Raw genomic sequence first — 17,725 nt, 5'->3', positions numbered from 1 at the left:
TTATATAAAAACACAAACAAGAATATGTACTGCAGAGGAAAAAGCGAGATTTATTGTCCACACACTGTTAGAATTATGGGAACAGAAATCATTGTGACCAGGATGTCTTGCCTTCTATATCTCACTTCAAAACTAATTATGCTTGGTGATCATTGCAAACATCAACCTTAATGGAAGGTCTTAGTCCCCAAAGAAAATTTTCAACTCCTAACACGATTTTCCTTAACAATTTCACCAAAACTTCTTAAAGGTTACTGCTAGAAATTTTGCAGACATCTCTCCAATGAGATGCTCGAAAATATGACCCTTTTCTCAAATATAGAATCGGCAGCCGATTGTCACTGTGGAGGTGACAACAAACAATTGTTAGGAACAAAAAAAATGCAACTCAACACCATGATAGAGATTCCTGTACTCTTGATAAGTATGACTCGCCATAGGTATTCAAAAATCAAAACCTTCATGAACCATGGTTGTTAAACATGATATTTGACAAAAAAAGCTGCATGCTGGCATGCCCATATTTAACCCTTCTCATTGAAGTAAAGGAAAATTATACTAAACTTAGATGGGAAATCCTGTAGACTACTACTACAATGTTCCTAAAAAATTGCGAATGTTGGTGAGACTCAATGGAGAGTGGGTCATAGTAAAGAACCCCCAGCTTCCCCAGGATCCAAAACACCTAGTGCAATTGTAAATTACTGAAGGGAAGTCAACAGTTTAGGGAAATTGAATGTTGTGATGGCATATTTACAGCAGGGATACTAGAGCACAACAACTAGACTACTCGTGGCAGGGCATTGTTTGGAAGCCTCAAACTTTGATGGCGTCATCATCCAACTTTCTGCCTTCGAAGTTATGACCATCAAACCCCAACTTCCAAGCCCCAAAAACCCAATGTCACGAGTAACCCCCAATGCTCATGCTAATGAATGGAAACCATCGATGAACCAAATCAAAGGCTGCCATAGATTTTAAACAAATGAAACAATGATACCCTCCATATAATCCATTAAAATGTAAGCTAATGAAGAGACTAGTGTCTCCATCACTAGCAGATATTCACCATCTATGAAACTTTAACGCTAAATTTATCATAAATCTACATCGAAAGAAAAGATGGTTTCTACCAAAACAAACTGCAACATACAACCAAACCCTAGATTAAATTAATCGGGAAGGGAGAATCGGCATATATAATACCTCTGAAATTCCATAAAAAAAAGGGAGGAAGAACAATAAAAAAAAAAATGTCAGAATAGACATATTCCATTGATTTTGCATATTGGTGGTCTGACATTGCTATGAGCAAAGCAATACCATGAGAAATGCTCTTAATGGGGCAGCGAACAGAAAAAAAGAAAAATAAAAAAAAATGAAGTATAAGTATCATAAATTAGAAAGAACAAGGGGCTTACCGTAGCCGACTGAGAAAGGGAAACCTCTTGTTTTCCCGATGGATCTTTCCACCGATTATGTGATTTTACGGTGAATCTGGCTTTGTAGAGGAATACGGTTAGTCGTATGATGCCCTCTGCGACCTCCTTCCTCTTGATGTCATAGGATTTTTGAAGGATGTAGGAAAATAGTGTTGTTCTATTATGGAACTCCTCTGGTTGTTCAGATGATCGATCGGCTGACACCGATGAGAAGGATGAACCAAAGGGGGAGAAGAAAGAGAGATGTTAGGGTGATAACGGGTCCTCCCGAGAGTGGAGAAGGATGCTGCATGAAGAAAGGTGCAGGGGTGAAGAGCGATGGGTGGAAAAGAGGCCTTTCGTGCCTTTTTAACGAGAGAGAAGAAGAATCGGGATTGAAATCGGTTGGAGATGAGCGGCTGGGCGACAAGAATGGAGAGGATTGAGGGTGAAGAGAGAAATGGAGGTTGTTGCGGCTGGAAGCCATCCGAGAAGAGGGGAATCAGTAGGCGATTAGGGTTTCTGAGGGAAAACCCTGAGAGAAATCGGGCGATAGAGGAAAATGGGAGGGTTTAGAAGGGTTTACTTTTGAAAATTTTTGGTTTTTCCAAAAAGAGGCTCCCTTAACAAAAATTTTCATAAAAATGGTTTAAAAATGATTTTTTTAGCAAAATCGACTTTAAAAAGTTTAAACTCATTTATCTTTCTTGAAATTTTCCATTTTTTTGGTTTTTGTTTTATTTTTCAATTTTTTTTTGTATTTTTAGAATAAAATCCTAAAGTTTGTGAGAAAACAAAGGTTAAAACTAATTTTTTTGTGTTTTTGCAAAAATATTTACAAAAGGGAATTTTTCTGAGAATTTAAAAGCTATTTTGAGAAAATTTCTTCAGAAAATACATTTGGATCCGGATTTTGAAGAAATATGGACTTAAAGCACTGGATTCGGATCCGGAATTGATTTTGAATATATCCATGTGGAATTTAATCCAGAGAATCTGAAGAATAATTGAAATTTAGCCTCGGTTTTCTCAAAAAATGGAATCAGGGGCAAAAAAGGTCGTTTTGTAAATTTTTGAAAAATTTGGGGTGTCCACAGATGCCCCTCTTTGCTACTAAGCCGGTTGAAAGCCGAGCTTAGTGGCAAAGACAACACTCCAAATTTTAAAAATGCCCCAGTCAGCAGATCTGAACTGGGTGTGGAAGAATTATTTTTGAAAATATGGCTCCTGAGGCATTGAACCTTATCCTGAATGGTTTTGGGGAGACGAAATCCTCGAAAATGATACGATTGAGTAGAAAATGAGGAAATCGTGATGGGATTTTAGGTGAAAATTCTGAAATGGTGGGAAATGAGAATTTTGATCAGGTCTCATGGGTGGGACGAGATACTCTTTTTGAAATGATTCAGGTTTAGCCCTTAACCTGGATGGGACGAAGATATATCAAAAGTGTATTTGAATGAGGAAAGGAATACATGAGAGTCTTGATGGGACATTTTTGGAGAATGCCTCGTGAAATGGAGCTCAAGTAGGATCCTATCCTGGATGGATATACAAAGCATGGATTTCTCGATGGGAAGAACCATGATGGGATTGGAAGGAAACATCTCGTTAGAACGAGGAATCTCGTTGGAACGAGGAATCTCGTTGGATCGAGTCTCGGGTTTAACCCAAACCTGAAAGGAAGATACCTCGCGAAGCGAGGTTCCGGGTTAACTCTTAGTCTAAATAGGAAATCTACCATACAGGTTTCTCAAATGGAGAAACCATGATGGGACCTTCGGAATTTGGATGAACAAATCCTGAAAGGGGTTTTACGAGAGGAGGAAAATATAGGGTTCCCTATAGCTTTGAAAAGGGAAAGAAATTGGGCGTCTCATTGCTGAGACTGAAATAGCTTTTGAAAACAAATGGTCTTTCGCAGAAAATTCAGGTTTTGACCCTTAAACTGAGTGAGAACACCACACGGAATCCTTGACTGAAGAAACCGTGATGGGACAGGAAGAGATACTTCAACTTAGTGAGGCAACTCTTCTGAAAGATATAAACAACGCTAGGTTGCATCAAAATAGATTTTGAATGTTTATTTCATTTTTGGAATAGCTAGAAAATTCTGCCAATAAGATAAAATTGTAGTTGTTTCAAACACTTGAAAATGTGCACGTATGTGCGAAGATATTCCCTCTTTTACTTAGAGTATTTCCTCCAATGAGGTTAACTCCTCAGCTTTAAGAGTCAAATTCAAAAGATTAGTGCTGATGATTTTCTTTAAGGAAGCTATTTATTTCCTTGATATGAGAATAGAAGAAATATTCTTAATTTCATAAAAGCAGGAAATGAAGAGATATTGATAAAAGAATTTTGCATGAGAAAAGATGACTTTTTGGCAACTTTGGCAGTTTGATATCTGGGTGTTTTCCCATGATAATCTTTTGCACTCTTTTTGAGTCATTGCACTTTCTCGGGCTCTTACATCATCCTTCATTTGGATGGGTCTTGACTTTTCTCTCTTTTTTTAGGGAAGGGTACGTCACAAACTCCTTCATCTTGGAGATGCTCCGATCCTTCTTTTTCTCAGGGATTATATATGATATTGGCTCAAAAGGTCTTTAGATGATAGCAGAAATCAAATATCTTTTAGGGTTTGTCGGTAGGTTCATCACACTCGCCTTCATCTTGACGGTGATTTGAACTTTCCCTGGAAGGATCCGTCACAAACTCCGTCATCTTGGAGATGTTTCGCATCTTCTTTAGCCCCGGGGGTCCACTCGCTTAATTTGCCTTCATCTTGATGACAATTGAGAGATCCCTTTTGCGGATATTTGATTGCAACTTTTAAACGAAATGAGAAGATATGGGTTGAGTGGATTCTTCTTATAGCTCAAGATATCTCCACTGCCTGATTGCCAGAAAGTCATTTTTTTTTTAAACATGCACCATAACCAAGATCAATATCAATTCGCTTCTGGCTTTTCAACATCATTGAAGATTTCTTTCATTGATCATATCGAGGACACTTCTTACATCCTTTTGGTTGATCAACAGGGAAAAGATTTTGAATCTTACCTCCTTTCACGAAGAAGCTTCACACTTTTGAAAAGAAATACTAGAGGTGATCTGAGGTGATTCTTTCGTGTAGTAAGAATATTGGAGTCGACAACTGTTTTTAGCAAATTGGCATAATGTTCCAGAATTCTTTTGTGAAATAATCACTCAATATAGATTTTGATACACCCTTTAGCTAAAATTTTGGAGGAAATAATATGAAAATATTGGTTTTATCACACAACATTGGCTCAACAGGGACTCAACCTAAGAGTCGTAAAGAATATTGAATCCGTAGGGATTCATCCTACAGATTGAAATTTTGAAAAATGAAGTTTAATTTAATAGGAATTCAACCTAAGAATTTTGCAAAAGAATTTGTGGCTAATAAGAATTTATCAATAGACTGAATTTTTGAAAAACGAATTTGGTTCAATAGGATTTCAACCTAAGAACAGCAAAAGAAATATGGATCAGTAGGAATTCAACCTACAAATTGGATTTTTGAAAAATAAATTTTGGTTTAATAGGATTTCAACAAAAGAATATAGATCAGTAGGAATTCAGCCTACAAAAAAATGAATTTTGTTCAATAGGAATTCAACCTAAGAACTGCAAGAGAATATAGGTCAGTAGGACTTTATCCTTCAGATTGATTCTTTTTAAAAAAATGAATTTTTGGTTTAATAGGAATTCAACCTAAGAACCGCCAAAGAATACACAATAGTAGGAATTCAAACTACAGATTTACTATTTGAAGAATAAATGTGGTTCGATAGGAATTCAACCTAAGAACCGTAAAAGAACATGGGTTAGTAGGAATTCAATCTTCAGATTAAAATTTGGAAAAATGAATTCTGGTTTAATAGGAGTGCAACCTAAGAACTGCAAAAGAATATGGATTGGTAGGAATTCATCCTACAGACTGAAATTTTGGATAGAAATGAATTTTGGTTCAGTAGGGATTTGACCTAAGAACCTGCCAAAAATATGGATCAGTAGGATTTCAACCTACAAATTTACTTTTTAAAAGATGAATTTGGCTCAATAGGAATTCGACCCAAGAACTGCGGAAGAATAGAGATTAGTAGGAATTCAACCTACAGATTGACTTATGAATGATCTGAAGGGGATTAAAAATGAGAACTGCGAATTAGTAGGAGTTCGACCTAAAGATCGCGGATCAGTAGGAGTTCAGCCTAAAGATCGATGAAAGTAATGGTCCTAAAGGATTTCAACCTAAGGACTGCGAATCAGTAGGACTTCAACCTAAAGCTCGCTGATCAGTAGGGGTTCAGCCTAAAGATCGAAAGAAAATGTCCTAAAGGATTTCAACCTAAGGACTGCGAATCAGTAGGACTTCAACCTAAAGCTCGCTGATCAGTAGGGGTTCAGCCTAAAGATCGGAAGAAAAGGTCCTAAAGGATTTCAACCTAAGGACTGCGAATCAGTAGGACTTCAACCTAAAGCTCGCTGATCAGTAGGGGTTCAGCCTAAAGATCGGAAGGAAAGGTCCTAAAGGATTTCAACCTAAGGACTGCGAATCAGTAGGACTTCAACCTAAAGCTCGTTGATCAGTAGGGGTTCAGCCTAAAGATCAGAAGGAAAGGTCCTAAAGGATTTCAACCTAAGGACTTCGAATCAGTAGGACTTCAACCTAAAGCTCGCTGATCAGTAGGGGTTCAGCCTAAAGATCGGAAGGAAAGGTCCCAAAGGATTTCAACCTAAGGACTGCGAATCAGTAGGACTTCAACCTAAAGCTCGCTGATCAGTAGGGGTTCAGCCTAAAGATCGGAAGGAAAGGTCCTAAAGGATTTCAACCTAAGGACTGCGAATCAGTAGGACTTCAACCTAAAGCTCGCTGATCAGTAGGGGTTCAGCCTAAAGATTGGAAGGAAAGGTCCTAAAGGATTTCAACCTAAGGACTGCGAATCAGTAGGACTTCAACCTAAAGCTCGCTGATCAGTAGGGGTTCAGCCTAAAGATCGGAAGGAAAGGTCCTAAAGGATTTCAACATAAGGACTGCGAATCAGTAGGACTTCAACCTAAAGCTCGCTGATCAGTAGGGGTTCAGCCTAAAGATCGGAAGGAAAGGTCCTAAAGGATTTCAACCTAAGGACTGCGAATCAGTAGGACTTCAACCTAAAGCTCGCTGATCAGTAGGGGTGCAGCCTAAAGATCGAAAGAAATGGTTCTAAAGGATTTCAACCTAAGGATTGCGAATCAGTAGGACTTCAACCTAAAGCTCGCTGATCAGTAGGGGTTCAGCCTAAAGATCGAACGAAATGATCCTAAAGGATTTCAACCTAAGGACTGTGAATCAGTAGGACTTCAACCTAAAGCTCGCTGATCAGTAGGGGTTCAGCCTAAAGATCGAAAGAAAATGTCCTAAAAGGATTTCAACCTAAGGACTGCGAATCAGTAGGACTTCAACCTAAAGATCGACTGTTTTGAGAAGGAATTTTAGTTCAAGAGGAATTTAACCTGCGAGCCATATTGGTTTGACAGGGGTTCAACCTACGAGCTTTTGATTCTATAGGAATTTCAACCTAAAGAAAGGATTCAACTTGTGGATTGAGATAGACCATCATAGTTAAGCTGTATGTGACCTGGTTTTCAGGATTAACCCCTTATCCTAAATGGGGCTGAAATAAGATTTGCGAAGAACTGGCGAGAAAAGATAGAAATTTATGGAAGATTTAACTAAAGAGAAGAATCAAAAAAATTTTATGGAAATTATCTTTGTAAAAGAATTCTCACAGGTAGCATTGTTGCCCCTATGAGGGGTTTCAGGATTATCCCTTATCCTGAATGGGAAAGAAATAAAGTTTTGGCAAGAATTGATAAAAGGCTTGATAAAGAATCAGCAAAGCTTGAAAAATTGATAAAGAAAAAGATTTGGCAGAGATTAATGAAGCTTTAAAAGAGGAAGGAAGACATTCAGAACTATCCCTTGTTTTGAAGAAATAAGGACCTCGTAGAATGAGGTTTCAGGTTTATCTCTTAACCTGAAGGGGGAAAAATAATAAAAATAATACCTCATTGAAAGGAGGCATCAGGTTTATCCCTTAACCTGAAAGGGTATTTTTGAAATAAGAATTGACAAGAAGAATTAATAAAATGGATGAAAAATCAATGAAAATGAATAAAAGCTGATAAAACTGATAAAGATAAACAAAAAGGTTGATAAAAATTTGAGAAAAAGAGTTTGATTCTGCCTGCATGTGGGATCTTCAAAATGAGAGAAGGATATGAGAAAATCATTTTTTTTTAGAAAGAAAGATTAACCGCGAGAGCTGATCCTTGAAAGGGGATCATTCACGAGAGATCATCATGAGGGTTAATTTTTCGAAGCAATGATTTGAAAACCAATTTTTTAGAAAATATGATCAACACAAAGGTTGATCTTTGAAATGTAATGATTCGAAATCAATTTTTTTTAGGAAATATGATCAACACGAGGGTTGATCTTTGAATGCAATGGTTCAAAAACCAATTTCCAGAAAATATGATCAACACAAGGGTTGATTCTTGAATGTAATGGTTCGAAAACCAAATTTTTAGAAAATATGATCAACATAAGGGTTGATCTTTGAATGTAATGGTTCGAAAACCAAATTTTTTAGAAAATATGATCAACATAAGGGTTGATCTTTGAAATGCAATGGTCTAAAAACCAAATCTTTAGAAAAGATGATCAACACAAGGGTTGATCTTTGAATGCAATGATTCGAAGTCGATTTTTTTAGAAAGTATGATCAACACTAGAGTTGATCTTTGAAATGCAAATTATTTGAAATCAATTTTTAGAAAATATGATCAACACAAGGATTGATCTTTGAATGTAATGATTTGAAATCAATATGATCAACACAAGGGTTGATCTTTGAAATGCAATGGTTCGAAAACCAATTTTTGGAAAAGATGATCAACACGAGGTTTGATCTTTGAAAAAGGTTTGGACTAAAACATGAAAAGTTTTCATGATTTTTGAAAGACCCTCATAGGTAATATCATTTCTCTCATGAATGATGTCAGGATTGTCCCGCATTTTTGAAAAGAATAGGAATCTGATGGCAAAAGAATATTTTGAAGTGCAAATGAAAATTTAAACAATAAAAGATGCCCCAATATTGCAAAAAGAAATAAGAATTAAACCTTGAAGATAGGAAGGAAATTGACATTTCATTTATAAGCAAAATTGATAGCAAAGACTGAAATATTTACAGGTATTTTTGACCAAAAGGTCGTAAAAGACTCGGGCTGACTTGCCCTTACATGATGGTTTGGTAGAGAAAAAGGGAGGATAACAGAAAAGACTCTAGTATCATCGGCTTTTTGAATGATCTGGGAAAGGCTATGTCCGGACGGCGGGCTGCTCTTCAGTTTTCTCTTCTATCAGAAGGTGTTTATCGATGCAGTCCTGGATGATGTTTTTCAGAACGAAGCAGTGCTTTGTGTCGTGCCCCATTGCTCGGTGATACTTGCAGAACTGTTCCTTGAAGCTGCCCAAGACTACTAAGGATCGGCAGCTTTTGGCAGACGAATCATATTCTTTGTGAGCATATATTCCAGAACCTCATCGGGTGTCTACTCTAAAGGGGTGAATTCGAGGTCAGGACCCCAATCCTTGTGCTTTGGTTTTTCCTGATTTTTTTCTCGCTGCTAATAATTAGGTTGGGAAGGCTTATTGTTGTTGGAAGACCTTCTTTTTTGACTCCTGAATCCTTCTGAATTGCTAACATGATCATCCTTGTTACCCTTGTTATCGGATGAGGGACTAGCGGAAAGAGTGAAATGGGCTTTCTTCTTTGCATCTTGATTGCCCCTTGCCAGAGTGGTGCCATCATAGACTCTGTTATCTATTCCCATTTCGAGCCATTCAGCTCGCTCAGTCAACTCAATAAATGACTTGGAAGGGTATGGGAAAATGAGGCTTTTCAGAGGTTGAGAGAAGTTATTGAGGATGAGTTGAAGGGCATGTTCTTCTGAGACGGGGGTTCTCATCTTGTTGCAGGTATCTCTCCACCTACGGATAAAATCTATGGCCTTTTCGTTGTCATTCTGCCTCAAATTGCATAAGTGATTGAGGGTTGGCGGCGCCTCAGTATTGAACATGAATCTCTCTACAAACAAGTTGACAACTTTATCAAAATCACGCAGCTCGACAGGGTTGATGTGCTCCGCATACCACTTAGCTGCTATGCCCTCTAAACTGCGAGGAAAGCACAAGAAGAGGGCCCGATTGTCTTCACTGAACCTGGCACACTCGGCGAAGAACATTGCGAGATGGGCCTTTGGGTTGCCGGACCCATCGAACTTAATAAACTTTCGGGGGAGATCTTCCAAGTTGTTGTCCCCATCTAAACCAAGGTAGAAGTCTTGTCTGGTATATACCCTTTTTCCTTTATCTCGAATCTGCAGATCTTTGACCATCTTAGTCAATACTGTGAACACCCCAAATTTTCCAAAAAATCCAAAAATGACATTTTTGCCCCTGACCTCCGTCCTCTGAATAATCGGGTAAATTTTTAACCAAAAATTCCATTCATCCCTTGGATTCGTTAGAATTCGGACCCAAAGTCTTAGCTCTGACCCAATTTTGATCCAAATCGAATCCGATCTCCCTCTTTGAGAAAAATTTCAAAAAATAAGAACCCGAATTCTCAAAAGACTCTTTTGTAAATGTTTTTGCAAAACTACAAAAAATCAGTTTTAAAATCTTTATTTCTCGTGAATCTTAGGATTTTTATACAAAAAAATAGAAAAATAAAACAAAAACCAAAAAAAATAGAAAATTTCAAAGAAAAATGAATGAGTTTAAACTTTTTAAAGTCGATTTTGCAAAAAAAATCATTTTTAAACCATTTTTTTATGAAAATTTTGTTAAGGGAGCCTCTTTTTGGAAAAACCAAAAAAGTTTTTACAAATGAACCCTAATCGCCCCCCTCTCGTTCACGCTCGAAACCCTCATCGCCCAACCGCCTTCTTCTTCTCTCGGCTCAGCCTTCACAACCAACCTCCATGGCCACGCCCTCTTTCCAAGCCCTTCATCACCTACTCCCGCTCTCCTCCCGTCCATCTTCAACGGACTCCTCATCTTCCCGAACTTTCCCCTTCTCCTCTTTAAAAAGAGCCCGCAGGAAGCCCATTTTTTTCATCCGCCTTCACCCTACCATCGCAACACATTATCTCCTCTCCGATCTCCCCTTCTTTCTTCTCCCCCCAAATCCATCAAAGAGACCTCGATTCCTTTCCTCAGAATCCCATTCCTCCTTTAGAACCTCTGTGGAGCCACCCTTCTTCCCCTGGCGGATCGGGGAAGACCTCCGCACCTTCAGCAAGCAGATCGGGAAGGAGCATCGCCTCATCCGATCTTCCCTGGTCTGTTTCACCATCGATGGAAAGAAGTTGATCCGATTATAGGAGCTTCAAGCAATCTGGTAAGAACCCTTTCCCCTCTTCTCCATGTGATTTCGGTTTTTCCCTATTTTTCTTTCAATTTTTCTGTTTGATCGACCCCATTTGAAAGCACCATGGGTAGTATCGTATTGCCTATAGCAATATTGATCTGCCTGTGTGCGACATCAAAGGGGATCCTTCGATCCCAACATCCTTTCTTTCTTTTGCTGAGGTTTCATTTTCTTCAGTTTATTTAAAGTCTTCAGCATTTCTTTTTATTTGTTTACCTAAAAAAAAAAAAAAGGGGGAGGGGGAGAAAAACTGGTTCATCATTCATGAATCCCTCTGATTTTCGCAGGTTTTGAAATACCTGCTCACCTCTGATCTCATGTTTTTTTTTTCTTTTTCAATCGTCTATTTTGCCTCTCTGATCTCCTATATTCATTTCGTTTCATGATTCATAGTTTCCCCATTTTCCCATTCGTTTTACCAATGCTTGTCATCTACCTCATCAAAGGCATCATCGATAGCATCGTGTTGCCTATAGCAACGCCGGTCTATCCCCATGCGAAATGAAAGGGACAATCTAACTCCAACATTTTGTTTTGAAACTTCCTTATTTCCAATAAGCTGAATATCAATTGTTTCAATATTTCCCTGTATTCAGAGCCTTTTTTTTTCTTTTATTTCGATTTTGATTTCTCACATATTTGATTCCTTGTCTTAATGATGTTTGATAATCATTCTCTTTCTTCGGCTGTAGATTTGTCGTTATCTCCCCATTACTTACACTTGTTGTCATCATTTTGGAGTATCATATAGTTGAATATCCAGCAATTGTTCTGTAATTCACGTTCTTGTTTCACAGCACCACAAAAAAAAAATGAAAGGGAAAATATTGAAGATCTGTGTATTTGTTAGCAAATGAGATGTCCAGTTCAAATCAGACATCGAGTCCATGTACACTTACGTTGCCTTCAAGGCAGAATTTGATTCTGACGCATGCCTCGAATGTCTTGCTTCTGGTATTGAGCACTTGTTAATCTTTGTAACAACAAACTCTATCCATTATTGCAATTATTAATCTGTCTCTTTTTTTTTAGTTTTCACGTTACTGTGGCATCTGAATTTAATACCCAGCTGTAGAATTAAGGTGCCTCTGGGTTTATCATAAATTTTACTTGTTTGGTTACCTATAAGGATTTGCTTTAAATGGTATTTTTAATCACACGGGATCCGTGTGTCTTTTGAAGAAGGATTAAAAGGTTGTCAAGTTGATACTGTCAAACCTATGTGAGCAGACAGGAGACTTAAGTTTCACTCTTCTGTAATTCTTTTCGGTTCAGTTTCTGCAAAATAATTTTTGAACTATGAGAATGGATGATGTCGTATCAATAAAAAAAAAATCACTAAGTAAAGGGCAGGGTTCCAGCTCCTGGAACCGAGTTATTGATAATTCCAACCCCAGGCTCTACTTCTTCTGCTATCAGTGCATTATGCAATTATTCAGTCAAACATCAGGGGAAGGAAGGTCTACATTCAATTCTTTTCATATCAAGAACCGACAACAGTGGATCCTAATTTTGAACGTAAAATGGTGACCAGGTCAGTGTTTGGTTATAAGAAATTCTTTTATAGAACTTCGTGAAAGTTTATCTGAAGAGTTTATGGGCCTTCGGGTTTTTACTGTTCAAAACAAAAAGAAATTCTGAATCTAAGTATCCAGACTTCCAGTCAGTTTGACGTATCCAGTGGAGTTCAGGATGATTGCTTCAACAACCACCTTCGCCAGTCTGTTAGCAGTCGATTTACGGCCAACCATTGATCAATTGCATATCCAGATTTGAGATTGACACGCCTTTGGTTTTTGCAGGGATAGCCTCATTATCATACCCAGCGTTCTCTCATCTGTATGCTGCCCAGCAGTTGAGTAACTCTGGTAATCGGTGTCATCATCTTCCAATAAGGTATGTTTTATCAGATACCTTCGTATCTCTTATGGGTTAGCTTGATAGCCTGATCCACTGTTTGCATTTCATCATTACACTCACCCATTGTTTCATTGTTTCCCAATATTATCAATACCCATCCTGTGGCACTTACATCATAACAACATTTCCTGATTTATTATTCAATTCCTGCTGTGATTTCATATTGTCATTATGTTAGTTTATGATTCTCTGTTATTTTAAGTGATCCTTAACTATTTAGTCTTAGCTATTAACAACTCTTAGTCATAGGTGGGTTGACTCAGTCGGTTTAAAACAATTAGTGCATTTAGGTGTTTAACATTAGTTCTTTGTAAATCCTTCACACTAGTGTTTAACATTGAGTGTTATAACATCCTTGTGTGATTAGTCAATAGTTGTGTGTGTGTTCAATGGTAACCATGTGGCTATTAGTGCTGTTAGTCTGAAAGATTAGTATAGGCTGTGTTAGTATGTTGGTGGTCAGCATAGGCACTAATAGCTAGGGTACGATGGTACCTGAGCAGTGAATGAACCTGTGTTAGTGCTGGGTATTAAAAAATCAACAGTGCATTAATAACAAGTGCTAGCAACCTGGGTTAGTATAATAGAAGTTAGCATACTGGAATAGTTTTGGTTAGCAGCCTTTGTAGTATATATACATCGTTAGTGTTGTGCATGTGTCAGTCCTTATTAGTGTAAGCGTGTCAGTAACTCTGTGTCAATAGTGTGTTAAGCGTTGGGTAAATTGACATCGGTGTGTGAATTGACACACACCTGGCTAAGTTAGATCGAAGTGTCATTTAGCCTGAGCAATGAGTTAGTTAGCTTGTATAGATTGTGTTGATATGTTGGCATATGTATTAATAGTTAGTGTATGTTAATACCTTGGCAGTGAGAGTGTGTTATTGGACCTGGGTTGACAGTACATAAGCTAAAACCATATGAGTAATGTAATGTGTTGACCATCAGGTGGTTGGTCTATGTTAGCAATGTATTAGGCAGTGCAGTGTATATAGTTAGCAATGTGTTAGAATAATGTGTCAAATAGTGCGTCATAGCTACTGTTTCTCCTTTTAAATTGTATATCTAAGTCTTGTAACCAGGTTTTAGGGAGTGTTGATGTGCCTTCGCCTGCTGTTAGGTATTAATTCCCAGCGCCCTTTCTAATTGTCGATTTTTCACCATAAAATGTCTGGCTGTTCCTTAATGTTTTCCCTAAATATTGCCTTACCAAGTATATATAGTAGCAATTTCAGCCTTTTATAGCACACATTAACACTGGTTCTAGTATATGTTCTATCCTTGGCATTTACATAGTAGGCTTTAGCACCATCATAGGTATCATAATATACAAATCTCCTACTGGTTTGGTATATGTTGTCATACCCAATTTTTCATAGAGCTAGGGTGTCATTCATGCATTCCAACTATGCATATCTTCAGCTAGCCCTTAGATAGGTGTGTATATGTTAGTACCTTAGTATGATGTGTCCTTTTTATATTTTGGACATTGTTAACTTGAATTTTGCAGGAAATGGGGGAGATATGTCTATTTCCCATGAGAATTAGAAACTTTATAAATTCGAACCTAGTAAAACCTGTAATAGTTAGGTGATTAATGAGAATTCGTTACATTTCTTGCTTTAGATAGAATGAATGAGCATTGTAAATATCATGAATTGCTTGTTTTCATACATTTTTGCCTTTATTTCTCAAATTCTCACAAATGGCAACACGAATGGCACGTGCACCATTTCATAAGAGGTAATTGATCCTAAGTTGATGATCCACATCAATGGCCATAGTCAGGATGTAGACAAAACTTAGTATTTTTATCTTTTATGAAATAACACTGGATCCGTTTTCAAAATTCATCATATTTTCCTTAAATATTTTCTTCTTTTATCAGAATTTAACTTAAAATTAATTCAAAATATATACCAATGGCCATAGTCAGGGTATATTGAGAATTAATTTCATCTTAAATTCTATAAAAGCACCAAATGTGTTTCATTCTTCACTTGAATCTAAATATAGATTATTATATAATACATCCAATGACCATAGTCAAGGATGTATTATATCATCAATCTTATTTTTTTTCATCTAAAGAATGAAATAGCTTTTCAAATCCAATTTCAAAATTCTTCAAATTCATTCATCATTTAGGATAGAATTACATCATGCTTTCCAAAATTCATTTTCCAAAAACTCCAAGTAAATGTAAATATCTTCCTCAATCTATCTTCAATCCTTATCAAATCCGATTCATCCTTTCATTTTTCAAAATTCTATGTTCAATCTCAAAGTCCAATTTAACTTTAAGATTTCAAGTTCATTTTTCAGATTCAAATCAGATTTCAAAATCAAATTTGACTTTAAAATTCCAAATTCATTCCAAACTCCAAACCAATCTCCAAGTTCAATTTAACTTTGAGATTTTTGATTCATCTTCTAAATTTCAAATTCAAGGTCTAATTTGACTTTGAAATTCATTTGTATATTCAAGATTCAATTTCTAAAATTCATTTTCCAAGTTTAAATTGAACTTGGGAGTTCTTGATTCATCTTTTGAATTCAACTCCAAATCCATTTTAGGATCCAGGATTCAACACTCATATTGGACCTCAGACTTCAGATCCACTCCATTTTAGGATCCAAAATCCAAGTCTATCTTGAATTTCAAATCTCGAATCCCCTTCTGTTTAGGATCCGGAATCCAATTCCAATTCTAGATTCTAATTCCATTTTCGGATCTAGTCTGAATCTCTTAAATCCATTTCTATTTTTTACCATTTGATTATCTCAGATCCATTCCAAACTTCAGAAATCCAAATTCAATTCCATCTCAAGTATTCATTTCCATTCCTAATTTCAAATTCAAAATTCAAATTCGAAGTTCATTTTTGACTTTGAAACTTCATTCGCTTTCATTTCAAAACTTCAAAGTCATTCTTTCTTATTTATTCTTCCAATCCTGATTTACTTCAAAAACATAGAACTCCTCTGATCTATCTCAAGTTCTAAGTTAGATTTAAGTCATTTCTTCACTCTTTTATCAGATTCATCTCAGAAAAACTTGGAAATTTTCAAAACCTCTTTCAAAAGGAGCATACATTCTTGCATTTGCACAAGCATGATTCTTTGTGCATTTTTAGATAGAATAAATTCTTAGATTATATTTAGGCAAAGCAAAAGGGCATAGATTCGATCCTTGGTTCGATTACCCCTAGTAAAGGCGCCAGGAACGGTCGAACCTCGTACCGACGAGCGAATCCCGTCTCTCCATTTTTCCCGCACATTTTCAAAAACGGAGGCGAGTAATCTTTTAAATCTTTTCAAATCAAGGTCAAGTGAGACCGCACAAAAGAGTTTCTCTTCTCTTTTTCTTTCTTTCTTTTCTCTTCTCTTTTCTCTTTCCTTTCTTTTATTTTACTCCCTTCAAAAAGGAGGAAAATAGAGGTTAGAAAAGGAAAAGAGAAGGAAGAGAGAGAATATTACGAGAGGAAAATTTTTGCGATGATCACAGAAGTGGCGACCGAGATGGGACTCGTCTCCGTCCGGTTGAATTTTTGCCTTTTGCTTTGCTTTGATATTATCTAAGTCTTTATTCTTCAAATGTCAGCTTCATTTTCATGCAAACCTTAGGAGCCTAGACTTTGTCCTAAGCTGACATCATTTGCATATAGGATCTAAATGTGGTTTGATAGGACCATGTTGAGGAGATTATTCTATGCTCACATTAGACTTAGGACTGAAATACAACGCTTCTCAATTCTAGGGATTGAATGCAAAAACAATATGCGCAAGTGGATGATTCTCTAAATCTATCTCTTTAGGATTTGCATTAGAAACTTCTGATTTTGTTGCATGTTGAACATATTTTGAAAACCTCCTTGCCTATAATGTCTCGGTCTTCACGTTGCTGGGCTGTCTCACTGAACCATAGTTCGGGAGAGAGCCTCACAACTGGGCCACTTATTTGGGTTCGCGCCCCCTACCACGTACCTAAGGGCCATAGTCCGAGGTATATCGGTAGGTGCTCAAGGATGTTGGGAAGCCATTACCTTAGAACCGGAAAAATAATTCTTATGCCACGTACTTCGAGCTTTGGCTTGGGTATATCGGCATACCTTGATTGGAATCAGATGATCTAAACCTTAGAGTTAGGATTAAGGTCCTACGAGCCTTTTTCAAAATATTGCATTTAGAGTCAGCTTCTAGGGAGTGCTATTTTGTGCATCATTGCTTGTATAAATTGATTCTTTTGTAGATATTATCTTGAAAATTCTTATTTTTCAAAACCCTGGATATTTATTTCATAAAAATTCTTTTATTTTCTCAAAATCCAGGATGGTATATTTCTTATTTCTTTGTTCTGTCATAAATTTCTTAAACCCTGGACATTCTTTTTAATTCTTTTCCTTATCTCTCAAAAGTCCAGGCGTATTCTTCTTCTTCTGATTTATTTAAACTCTTTTGATCCTGCCTGCAATTTTCAAAAATATTCAAGGTCTTGTCATCTTCAAAAATACTCTTCCTCGTATATTCCATCTTCTTCATATAAAATCCTTTTATCGAGAGATCTCTTTAAAATTCTCTTTCATTATCTCTTTTCCTTCCAAAATTTCTTTGATCTGAACCTTTCATTTTATTCAGACGAGAAAACATCAACAGTTGCAATCATGGTTCAAACGAGAGCAGAAAGAAGGGCAGCTGAGCAGCGCGATAACAGCGAAGTGGAAGAGATGAACTCTTCCAGATTGTCCCGAAAACATGATTCAGATGAGGATGATGTCGACCCGGCGATGTATAAAATCTTTCAAAAGATGATGGCAAAAATGATGTCTGAGCAAGTTGGGGCAGATTCAAAGAAAACATCCTCTA

This window comes from Nuphar pumila, chromosome 8, assembly GCF_984573655.1.
Source record: "Nuphar pumila chromosome 8, dmNupPumi1.hap1.1, whole genome shotgun sequence".
NCBI lineage: Eukaryota > Viridiplantae > Streptophyta > Magnoliopsida > Nymphaeales > Nymphaeaceae > Nuphar > Nuphar pumila.
The sequence above is the reverse complement of the archived record's forward strand: the minus strand, read 5'-3'. Positions refer to the sequence as shown.